Raw genomic sequence first — 12,500 nt, 5'->3', positions numbered from 1 at the left:
GAATCATCTTGCCTTGTCTTGGCTGGAATCGACTTGCCTTGCCTTGCCTTGCCTTGCCTCGCCCTGCCTGGAATCGACTTGCCTCGCCTTGCCTTGCCTTGCCTTGCCTGGAATCGATTTCTCTGTAATCAACTCGCCTTTCTTTGCCTATGATCGACTTTTCTGGAATCGACTTGCCTTGCCTAGAGTCGACTTCCCTGGAATCGACGTGCCTTGCCTTGTTTGGAATCGTCTTGCCTTGCCTTGCCTGTGATTGCCTTGCCTGGAATCGACTTGGCTTGCCTTGCCCACAATCACCTTGGTTTGCCTTGCCTTGCCTTGCCCTGCCTTGCCTTGCCTTGCCTTGCCTTGCCTGAAATCGACTTGCCTTGCCTTGCCTGGAATTGACATGCCTTGCCTTTCCTGGAGTTGCCTTGCCTTGACTTGCCTGGAATCACCTTGCCTGGAAGCGACTTGGCTTGCCCTGCCCAGCATCACCTTGCCTTGCCTTGCCTTGCCTTGCCTTGTCTTGCCTTGCCTTGCTTGAAATCGACTTGCCTTGTCTTGCCTTGCCTTGCTTGAAATCGACTTGCCTTGCCTTGCCTAGAATTGACTTCTTTGCCTTGCCTGGAATCGCCTTGCCTTACCTTGACTTGCCATGCCTGGAATCGCCTCGCCTTGCCTCGCCTCGCCTCACCTTGCCTCGCCTCACCTCGCCTTGCTTTGCCTGGAATCGACCTGCCTTGACTTGCCTTTCCTGGAATCAACTTGCCTTGCCTCGCCTGGAATCAGCTTGCCTTGCTTTGCCTGGAATTGACTTGCCTTGCTTTGGCTGGAATCGACTTGATTTGCCTTGCTTGGAATTGACTTGCATTTTCTTGCCAGGAAACGACTTGGCTTACCTGGCCAGGAATCACCTTGCCTTGCCTTGCCTGGAATTGACTTGCCTGGAATTGACTGTCCTTGCCTTGCCTGGAATCAACGTGCATGGAATTGACTTGCCTTGCCTTGCCTGGTATCCACTTGGCTGGAATCGATTTGCTTTGCCTTACCTGGTATTGATTTCCCTGAAATTGACTTGTGTTGTCTTGCTTGGAATCAACTTCCCTAGAATTGACTTGCCTTGACTTCCCTGGAATCGACTTGCCTGGAATCGACTTGCCTTACTTTCCCTGGAATCACCTTGCTTTGAATCCACTTGTCTTGCCTTGCCTGGAATTGACTTCCCAGGAGTTGACTTGCCTGGAGTTGATTTGCCTTGCCTTGAATGGAATCGTCTTGTCTGGAATCAACTTGACTTGCCTTGCCTGGAATCGACTTCCCTGGAATCGACTCGCCTTGCCTTGCCTGGAATCAACTTTTCTGGAATCGACTTGCCTTTCCTTGCCTAGAATCAACTTGCCTGGAATCGACATGCCTTGCCTTGCCTGGAATCGCCTTGTCTGGAATCGACCCATCTTACCTTGCCTTGAATCGATTTTTCTGGAATCGACTTGCCTTGCCTTGCCTGGAATCACCTTGCCTGGAATTGACTTGGCTTGCCTTGCCCGGAATTGCCTTGCCTTGCCTTGTCTTGCCTTGCCTGAAATCGACTTGTCTTGCCTTGTCTGGAATCAACGTGCCTTGCCTTACCCGGAATCGATGTGCCTTGCCTTTCCCGGATTCGATGTGCCTTGCCTTGCGTGGAGTCATCTTGCCTTGCCTTGCCTGGAATTGCCTTGCCTGGAATAGACTTGGCTTGCCTTGCCTTGTCTTGCCTTGCTTGAAATCAACTTGCGTTGCCTTGCCTGAAATCGACTTGCATTGCCTTGCCTAAAATCGATTTTTCTGGAATCGACTTGCATTGTCTTGCCTGGAATCGACTTGCCTGGAATCAAATTACCTTGCCTCGCCTGGAATTGAGTTGCCTGGAATCGCCTTGCCTTGCCTTGCCTGGAATCGCCTTGTCTGGAATCGGCTTGTCTTGCCTTGTCTTGAATCATCTTTTCTGGAATCGACTTGCCTTGACTTGCCTGGAATCGCCTTGCCTGGAATCGCCTTGCCTGGAATCGCCTTGTCGGGAATCGACTTGCCTTGCCTTGCCTTGTCTTGAATTGAGTTTTCTGGAATTGACTTGCCTTGACTTGCCTAGATTCGACTTGCCTGGAATCGACTTGCCTTGACTTGCCTAGAATCGACTTGCCTGGAATCGACTTGCCTTGTCTTGTCTGGAATTCACTTGCCTGAAATCGATTTTCCTGGAATCGACTTGCATTGCCTTGCCTGGAATCGCCTTGTCTGGAATCCACCTGTCATGCCTTGCCTGGAATCGACTTTTCTGGAATCGACTTGCCTTGCCTTGCCTGAAATCGATTTTTCTGGAATTGACTTGCATTGCCTTGCCCGGAGTCGACTTGCCTGGAATCGCCTTGCCTGAAATCGACGTGTCTTGCCTTTCCTGGAATCAACTTGCGTGCCTTGCCTGGAATCATCTTGCCTTGCATTGCCCGGAATTGCCTTGCCTTGCCTTGCCTTGTCTTGTCTTGTCTTGCCTTACCTGAAATCGACTTGTCTTGCCTTGCCTGGAATCAACGTGCCTTGCCTTGCCCAGAATCGACGTGCCTTGTCTGTCCCAGATTTGACGTGCCTTGCCTTGTGTGGAGTCATCTTGACTTGCCTTGCCTGGAATCGCCTTGCCTCGAATAGACTTGGCTTGCCTTGCCTTGTCTTGCCTTGCCTTGCCTGAAATCAACTTGTCTTGCCTTGCCTGAAATCGATTTGCATTGCCTTGCCTGAAATCGATTTTTCTGGAATCGACTTGCATTGTCTTGTCTGGAATCACCTTGTCTGGAATTGACTTGTCTTGCCTTGCCTTGAATTGACTTTTCTGGAATCGACTTGCCTTGCCTTGTCTGAAATCAATTTTTCTGGAATCGACTTGCATTGCCTTGCCTGGAACCGACTTGCCTGGAATTAACTTACCTTGCCTTGCCTGGAATTGAGTTTCCTGGAATTGACTTACCTTGCCTTGCCTGGAATCACCTTGTCTGGAATCGCCTTGTCTTGCCTTGCCTTGAATCGACTTTTCTGGGATCGACATGCCTTGCCTTGCCTGAAATCGACGTGCCTTGCCTTTCCTGGATTGGATGAGCCTTGCCTTGCCTGGAATCATCTTTCTTTGCCTTGCCTGGAATCGCCTTGCCAGAAATCGACTTGGCTTGCGTTATCCAGAATCGCCTTGCCTTGCCTTGCCTTGCCTTGCTTTGTCTTGCCTTGCCTTGCCTGAAATCAACTTGCCTTGCCTTGCCTGAAATCAACTTGCCTTGCCTTGCCTGGAATTGACTTGCCTGGAATCGACTTGCCTTGCCTTGCCTGGAATCGCCTTTTCTGGAATAGAGTAGTCTTGCCTTGCCTTGAATCGACTTTTCTGGAATCAACTTGCCTTGCCTTGCCTGAAATCAATTTTTCTGGAATTGACTTGCCTTGCCTTCCTTGGAATTGCCTTGCTTTGAATCAACTTGCTTTGCCTTGCCTGGAATCGACTTCCCTGGAGTCAACTTTTCTGGAATTTACTTGCCTTGCCTTGAATGGAATCGACTTGCCTAGAATCAACTTACCTTGCCTGTAATCGACTTGCCTGTAATCGACTTGCCTTGCCTTGCCTGGAATCTGCTTTTCTGAAATCGACTTGCCTTGCCTTGCCTGGAATTAACTTGTCTGGAATTGACTTGTCTTGCCTTGCCTGGAATTGCCTTGTCTGGAATCACCTTTCTTTTCCTTCAATCGCCTTGTCTGGAATTGACTTGCCTGTCCTTGCCTGAAATCGACTTTTCTGAAATCGACTTGCCTTGCCTTGCTTGGAATTGAATTTCCTGGAATCGGCTTGACTTGCTTTGCCTGGAATCGCCTCACCTTGCCTGGAATTGCCTCGCCTTGCCTTGCCTTCCCTTGCCTGGAACTGCCTTGCCTTGCCTTGCCTGGAATCAACTTGCTTTGCCTTGCCTGGAATCGTCTTGCCTGGAATCGTCTTGCCTTGCCTTGCCTGGAATCGCATTGCCTGGAATTGACTTGGCTTGCCTTGCATGGAATCGCCTTACCTTTCTGGATTCTGGAGGATGGTGGCCCTCTTATCACAGCTCCACTAGGCAATGCCCCAGAAGGGACTCTGTGTGGGGGCTCCCATCCCACATTTTCCTTCTGCACTGGCCTAGCAGAGGTTCTACCGGAGAGCCCCACCCTTGCAGCAAACTTCTGCCTGGGCATCCAGGCATTTCCATACATCTTCTGAAATCTAGGCGAAGGTTCTCAAATCTCAATTCTTGACTTCTGTGCAACCACAGGCTAACCACCATGTGGAAGCTTCCAAGCCTTGAGGCTTGCACCAACTGAAGCCATGGCCTGAGCTCCACATTGGCTCCTTTTAGTCACAGCAGGAGTGGCTGGGACTTAGGGCATCAAGTTTCTAGGCTGTACACAGCACAGGGACACTGGGCCTTGCCCATAAAACCATGTTTTCCTCCTACGCTTCTGAGTCTGTGATGGGAGGGGCTACCATGAAGACTTCTGACATGCCCTGGAGACGTTTTCCCCATTATCTTAGGGATAAACATTTTACCCTTCATTACTTACGCAAATTTCTACAGCAGACTTGAATTTCTCATCAGGAAATGGGATTTTCTTTTCTATTGCATTGTCAGGCTGCAAATTTTCTGAGCTTTTATGCTCTGCTTCCCTTATAAAGCTGAATGCCTTTAATAGCACCCAAATCACCTCTTGAATGCTTTCTTGTTTAGAAATTTCTTTCAACAGATACCCTAAATCATCTCTCTCAACTTCAAATTTGCAGGGCAAAATGCCACCAGTCTCTTTGCTAAAGCATAACAAGAGTCATCTTTGCTCCAGCTCCCATCAAATTCCTCATCTCCATTTGAGACCACTGTTGCGGGGGAAACTTCACATTCACAGCAGAAGGCAAAGAGGAGCAAGTCCCATCTTACATGGATGACAGAGAGAGATTGCACAGGTGAACTCCTCTTTTGAAAACCGTCAGACCTTGTGAGACTTACTAACTTTCATGAGAACAGCACAAGAAAAACTTGCCCCCATAATTCAATTACCTCCAACTGGTCCCTCCCACACGTGGGAATCCAGGATGAGATTTGGGTGGAGACACAGCCAAACCGTATCAACTGTAGAGTACACTTAAAACTTTGCTAAGAAGGCAAATCTTATATTATTATATCACTCACAAAAATAAAATTAAGAGAAGGTGGTAAACTTCCAGAGGTGATGGATAATTCACGACAATGATTGTGGTGATAGTCTCATGGGTGTGTTCTTATCCCCAAACTCATCAGGCTCTGCATTAAATAGGTACAGCTTTTGTATGGCACTCTTACCTCAATAAAGGCATTTAAAAATTGACACAAGGCATAACCAATAATATTTGAAGAGAAAACCTATTTGACATGTACATTGGAGCCTCTGAAAGGGTGGATGGTGAACTCTGACAGGGGTAGCTGTCTTGCCCCTGCTGCCTTCCCCGCACTCAAGAAAGCCTCAGTGGGACTATTTGCAGCCTGAGAGAGATATGTGGCATGAATACATGAATTATTAGCAAGTGGAGATAGCTGAGACTGCTTTGAAAAGGAAAAACCTTTAAAAAGAAAGCATTATTTCATTTATAGAGAAGAGAACTTCATTGGGGCTAAATGTGGAGCAGCAGTTGCTGAATGCCATTTACCTTGACTTGTCATGAAGACTACAGTTGCCCTACTGAAGAAGCAGGGGAACTCTGGATCCCAAATCAGCACCCAGCCTGATGCCAGTTATAAAAGTTTAATTTTTATGTGTCAATTTAGAAGACCCATCTCGGAAAAAGGTTCATTTCCCTTCCCAAGATGCGTCCTCACCATTAAATTACACTGTTTAAATGTATTTTCTCTGAGTTCAATTTTGCTTGGTCAGATTATTGCATTTTACGTCACATCCATTGTCCGCAATCACCATCTGGCGATTACTAGGATGGCTGTGGGTAAGCTACCTCCTTATTTATTTAGTTATTTATTTTATTTATTTTTACTGCTTTGTGTGTTTTTTACCCTGCTCAGCATTCCTGGATCGTGCAACCTTAAAAGGATTATAAGTTATTCCGGGCTATTCTGAATGTAAAACATACCCACCAGATATCAAGGAGGTGTAGGATTAGGAAAAAAGACCGGGTTAGGTAACTGACAATCAATTTCCTGAGACCCCATGCTGTCCACTCAGAGCCACTCTTTGATTCACCGTTGCGAAGGCACGTCTCTCTTACAAGCTGTTTTAAATTTCAGTCTAAATTTTTAAGCATTTAATATGTGTCCTCTTGGAGCCCCTAGTAGATAGGAGACACCATTTATTATCAAGTGCTATTCACCATCACCATGGTTTTTGGGGTGGGTTGTAAATATCATCTTTCCTTGGTAGATGAGCAAGTGAAAACTCAGAGTTAAGCAACGTATTCAAGGTCATTCATCTAAAGTAAAGAAATGCTGTTGGAAATGATAATTTTGGAAAATAATTCTATTTAATTCTATCAGTATATCCTGGACTAGTTCTCTAAGTGTACACACCGTCTACCAAGTGATTCCCAGAACTAGTCTTTTTCTAGAAGCTTCACTTTGCTGATCGGCCTCTGTACCTTCTTGCTCCCACTGTAACCTGCCTCTCAGCATTGGATTCTCTGCCACAAAATCTCGAGGGGACTCTGTTTGCTTCTTTTGCACATTACATTCATCGGGGCTTACAGGGAGCAGGTCCCCTCCCCCACTCCCATCGCTGCTCCCTAATGACTTTAATTTCTTCCTCTCTCAAACAATCAAACATACAAAAACAAACAAACAAACAAACAAAAAAGACATTCTTTAGAAGAGATAGTAATGATACCCACCTCATGAATTAAATTACTTGGTGTGAGTTAAGTCCGTACCAGGGATTACCACATCATTAGCTATCAGGAGTAGTCTTGCAGTTGTTATTATCAAATATAGCTCACAATTAATGCAACCTGTTAGTCTGGTCACATCAAAAGTGCCACAGTGCTTTTTGGAAAATGAACAAAACAATTGCTTAAAAGTGCATCATACATTCAGAGTAATTCTTATTCAAGCAAGCTGGTTTTATATTCATGACAAGCATTTTCAATTTTAATATGTTTGCTTACATGAGACACAGATTGTAATTTAATGGCAGCCTGTTTAATTATGCCTTCATTTGTTTAAACTGTAATGTTGCTGCTGAATAAATGAAATAAAAATCTCTAATTTCCTTCTCAATATTTAATTTAAATCAATGATAAACAGCGGCTGTCTCTTTGAAACAATGCTAATTAATATTCCGAAGGCTAAATTCATTTTTGGATGTATGGTATGTTTGGCATGTTGGTTTCATAATTAAACTGAAAATAAGATTGATAGAGTTAAATAACCTCTAAAGAGAGGGAAAAAATACTATACAATTCTACTCAATATATTTCTGGCAATAGAAAAATGTACAATATGGGCTTTATATTTTTAAACTGCTCATATAATTGCTATCCAATCTATAAGTCAGGGTTTAGGTTTAGAAATATTTTATAGTTATACCACCTAATTATTTAAATTCCTGAAGCGTTCATTTTTCTTTCACATTGATCTGGCCCATTTGCACATCCTATTAAGGAATTAATAAGGTGAAGAGGGGAGTGAGGACAATAATTTTGCTAAAGCTGTCTCTACCAGGTACTATACCCAGTGCCAGGAATGTAAGGATAAATAAAAGAAGACTGTGGCTCTCAGGGAATTCGCAATGTGCAGGTCCAGAAAAAACAGACGTTTTAATACTTACAAGTTAGTAAGTGCCTTCCTAGAGAATAATGCAAAGTTACAGGTATGAGGGAAACATGGGCAGGATTGACACTGTCAGTATCATCAGTGTCATCAGTGTCATCCTCTTCCTTGCCAACATTCCTATGTGCCACTATGTGCCACTATGTGGCAGACAATGTTATAGATCATTAAACTTACATTATCCAGGTATGTAAACCATGGCCCAGACATTCAATAATTTATATCAGAAGACAGAGCTAGTGGGCAGCAAACACAGAAGTCAAATCTGGACACTGTGGCCTCAAGTTCATCTGGTCAGTTCATTATACCACAGACTTCAAAAAATATGTCCATGGAAATGATGAGATGGCCAGGACAGTTAAGCCTCTGGATTTGAAGTGGCCTTCGATGATAGGAGCTTGTCTCTAAGCCTCAGGCTGGTAAAGGCAACTAGACAGCCTAACACAGGAACCAAAGGTAGTAACTACCAGCATGGTTCAGAGGTTACCAGTACCATGGTATTTTAATCCATGGGCAGCCAGGGAAATTAAGGAGATGAAAAATGACTCCAATATGAAGCCATGCAATTTGAAGACATCAAAGGCCATCAGGCACTGGAAGAATCTGACCAATATGAGAGTAAACCTCACTGATACACTGAGCGGGAAGGCATCGAAGCCTCATTTAACAGGAGGAGGAAGAGATCAGAGCCCTGCTTGGGGGATGGAGATAAAAAGGGATCCGAACTCTAGCTTGGGAAGGGAGAGGGAAGGGTTCAGAGCCCCACCTGGTGCAGGGAGGAGAAAGGGATCAGAGCCCCACCTGAGCGGGAGAGGGAAGGGATCAGTACCACCTGGGGTGGAAGAAGAAAGGGATCAGAGCCCCACCTGCAGCAGGGAGAGGGAAGGGATGGGGAGAGGTAAAAAATCAGAGCCCCACCTGGTCAGGGGCTGGGAGGCGGAGCTGGCACCTCCCCAGTCACTGTGGGGTGGTGGAGTCCTCAAAGAAGTCCTCAGCAGGGGATTGGTTCAAGCAATATTGATGGTGATCAAAGCACACCTAGCCCACAGGTAGACTGTGTCCATAGGCAAGGTGGCAGAGGCATTGGGAATGTGTTCAGTTATCAGCCCTATGCATTAAATCAGGTTCTTGTCAGCTGAAGAGACTTAAGTGGTTGTATGTGACCCAGCACCTGTGATTCAGGCATTCTCAGCATCAGAGACTGTGATTGTGACTTTAGGTTAGAGAATTCCAAGGCCATCTCAGAAGTGAGGTGAGGCTCTTCTAAACTAAGTACCAGGCCATGCCTCTTGTAGTGATTCCAGCTCCAGAACAGGTCACTCTCAGGAGAATGGCTCTGCCACAGGGCCTTGGAAACCTTGCACAAACTCACATGGGCAACAGCTTGAATTGCAATGAATCTAATACTGAGGAACACCATGTGGTCCCCCAGGCCAGGAGGAGGCAGGAGGCTTGTAAGGAGGCCACGAGGTCATCGCCAGTCCCCTCCCTCTCTCCCCAAGAGGCTACCATGAACCTTTCTCATCTCCTCCCCGGTCTTTGCAAAGTATAGGGTAGAACAGAGTTAGCCACAGCTCAGAATTGTCCGCTTAGAAATGGGGTGCACATCTTCCTAGTTCTGCTGAACAAATTACTATAAATTTGGTGGCTTGACAAGATACATTTATTCTTTTAAAATTGTGGAGGCCAATATCCTAAAGTTAATGGATGGAATTTAATGTAGCCCATTTCATTCCATTCATAAGCTATACCTTGCCCTAACATTACCTAGCCTATGGCTCAGCATAGTGAGTATGTAGTCACTAGTTTTGGTCTCAGTATTGTTTCTTAGAATATTAAATTCACTCAATAGCTTATTTTTATTTTAGTTGCAGCTTTTTACAGTTGAGCTAAAGCTTAGCTTTACTGAAGTAAGAATCTTAAACACACTTTACTCCAGGTTTTATTAATTTGGGTTAATTGTATGACATTGGTAGCTGATATGAAATTTACCAACCCTAAGGAAAATTAGCATAATTTGCCTAGAATGAGTTGTCATGGCTACCATCACTCTGAAGGCTCTTGAGGAGGTTCTCTCTTGCCTCTTCCAGCTTCTGTTGGGTCTGGTATTTTTTGGCTGGTGCAAACATCACTCTAGTATGTCTCTCTCTTCACGTGGCCTCTCTGTCTTTATTTCCTTTTTTTTTTCTTTTGAGATGGAGTCTTGCTCTGTCACCCAGGCTGGAATGCAGTGGTGTGACCTTGGCTCACTGTCACCTCTGCCTCCTGGGTTCAAGGGATCTCCTCTCTCGGTCTCCCAGTAGCTGGGACTACAGGTGCAAGCCACTACGCCAGGCTAATTTTTGTATTTTTAGTAGAGACGGTATTTTACCATGCTGGCCATGTTGGTCTCAGACTACTGACCTCAAGTGATCTGCCTGCCTTGGCCTCCAAAAGTTCTAGAATTATAGGCGTGAGCCATGTCACCCAGGCTTTCTCTTTTTATAAGCACACTGATCATTGGAATTAGGGTCTGCCTGAAATCTGTAATAATACCACTTCAAGGTCCTCTTTGCTAATTACATCAACAAAAATCCCACTTCCAAGTAAGGTCACATTTTCAGATTCTGGATAGACATGACTTTTGAAAGAGATTATATCGCTGACTATGCCGGGCATCCCATAACCTGGATTGCAGTCAGGTCTTCCCAATTGTTTTGGTGTCCTTTATGATGTGTAAAACACGGATGATGGGGGGCTGGCAACTTTGCTTGGATTTCCTCTCACTACGTAGGTGATAAATCATCCAGTCTGTGAGTGCCTAGATGCGTTTTCACTGCCCATTCCAGGTGGGTCCTGTCCTCACCCTTATCTGGCCTTGTGTGTGTGCTTGACAGTCATCCATTCTGAAGCGAAAACTCAAACTCAAAGCCAACCAGCTCCCCTCCCTTCCTCCAGCACCTTGTCTCCAATTATCACTTTATCCTGCTGGTTCTGTCACTTTTCCAGCTCTTGAATGGTGCCCCTGCCCTTAATCTCCACAGCTCTCTCACCATCTTCCATCATTTCCTGCCTAGATTCCTGCTGCTGCTTCCTAGCTGCTTTTTTCTGCCTCCTATCTTACACCATTCTAACGCATCCTGCAAGCTGCTGCTAGACTGATCCTCCAGAGTTTTCAAAAAGTACGCTGCATTCCCAGTTTTAAAACTTTTAATGACATTTCATTGCTTTCAGATTAAGACTGGATTACTTAGGGCACAAGTAGTCACAGGCCCCTTTGGGAGCCAGTGCCTGCATATAGACCATAGCAGCATCCCCTCCACACCCACAACAGACACTTTGCCTGAGGTCCAGCTGGCCCATAGGAGTTTTTATGATGTATGCAGTCAGCCAGCATAGCAGTTGATTTTTTTTTTTTTGTAACTCATATCCGTTTTGTATGTTTTTACATCTCCACAGACTACTGACAATCGTATCTCCCTGAAAAGATTTTGTGAGGATTCAATTGTAATAATGTGTTGGGCATATAGAAGGCACTCAAAAAATGCTGCTTTCTTTCTTGCCACTATATCAGACCTGGCCATATATCTTGCCCATAACTGATGTTTATTATGCTTGTAGATCAATCATTGAAACAATCAAGACTTCCATATCTTTCTGGAAGCAATCACCATAAATTAGCTTCATAATTCTCAAAATAGCTAAATGTCAAAAACAAGTTTATTCTATTTTTTCTCCTATAGTTAACCCTTAACTTCCTTTTTTTTTTTTTTTTTTTTGGAGACAGAGTCTTGCTCTATCACTCAGGCTGGAGTGCAGTGGCATGATCTCGGCTCACTGCAACATTTGCCTTCCGGGTTCAAGCGATTCTTCTGTCTCAGCCTCCAGAGTAGCTGGGACTACAGCTACTGCCACCATGCCTGGCTAATTTTTGCATTTTTTTTTTTTTTTTTAGTAGAGACGGGGTTTCACCATACTGGCCAGGCTGGTCTTGAACTCCTGACCTCGCGATCCGCCCGCCTAGGCCTCCTAAAGTGCTGGGATCACAGGTGTGAGCCACCATGCCTGGCCCCTTAACTTCCTTCTATTTGAGAGCACCTCTCTCTGTTTTTTCTCCTCCTTGGAATACGAGATACCCTGCTGCATTTCCCTGAGCTGCCTCCTTAACTGTGGCCTTGGAATAGAAGATGATTCTTTACATACCTCCAGCTCCTTTTTCTTCCCAACAATCCCAGAGCCCTCCACTTCCAGGCTGTGGCCCAGGAACAACATCTACACACAGAAACCCAACCTGTTCCCTAAATCTCCTCCCTTTCTGAAAGCCAAGGTGGAAAAGAGAAGCCTGGTAGGAGGTGATTGGATCACGGGGATGGATTTCTCGTGAATGGTTTAGCACCATCCCCTTGCTTCTGTCCCTGCAACAGTGAGTTATGGCAAGATCTGATTGTTCAAAAGCGTGTGGCACCTCTTCCCCCTCTCTCTCTCTTGCTTCTGCTTTTATCATGTGATGTGCCTGCTTCCAAGTTGCCCTCAGCCATGACTGTAAGCTCCCTGAGTTCTCCCCAGAAGCGGATGCTGCTATGCTTCCCGTACAGCCTACAGAACTGTGAAATGATTAAACCTCTTTTCTTATAGATTGCCCAATCTTAGGTATTTTTATAGTAATGCAAGAACGATCTTATACAGAATTTCTGGAAG

At 45.2% G+C, this 12,500-nt stretch overlaps 1 long non-coding RNA gene across 1 annotated transcript in view; it reads right to left on the bottom strand.

The window, feature by feature from the left end:
- LOC116534171 overlaps positions 1-4,690 on the bottom strand; it is a 21,000-nt gene extending 16,310 nt beyond the window's left edge. Inside the window, exon 1 of the long non-coding RNA XR_004261614.1 lies at positions 4,607-4,690. This is a non-coding gene — a long non-coding RNA (uncharacterized LOC116534171). The remainder of the gene's footprint in view (positions 1-4,606) is intronic.
- Between the last annotated feature and the right edge of the window lie 7,810 nt (positions 4,691-12,500).

The sequence above is a fragment of the Sapajus apella genome, unplaced genomic scaffold (assembly GCF_009761245.1).
Source record: "Sapajus apella isolate SASKATOON/1434 unplaced genomic scaffold, GSC_monkey_1.0 scaffold3, whole genome shotgun sequence".
NCBI lineage: Eukaryota > Metazoa > Chordata > Mammalia > Primates > Cebidae > Sapajus > Sapajus apella.
The sequence above is the reverse complement of the archived record's forward strand: the minus strand, read 5'-3'. Positions and strand labels throughout refer to the sequence as shown.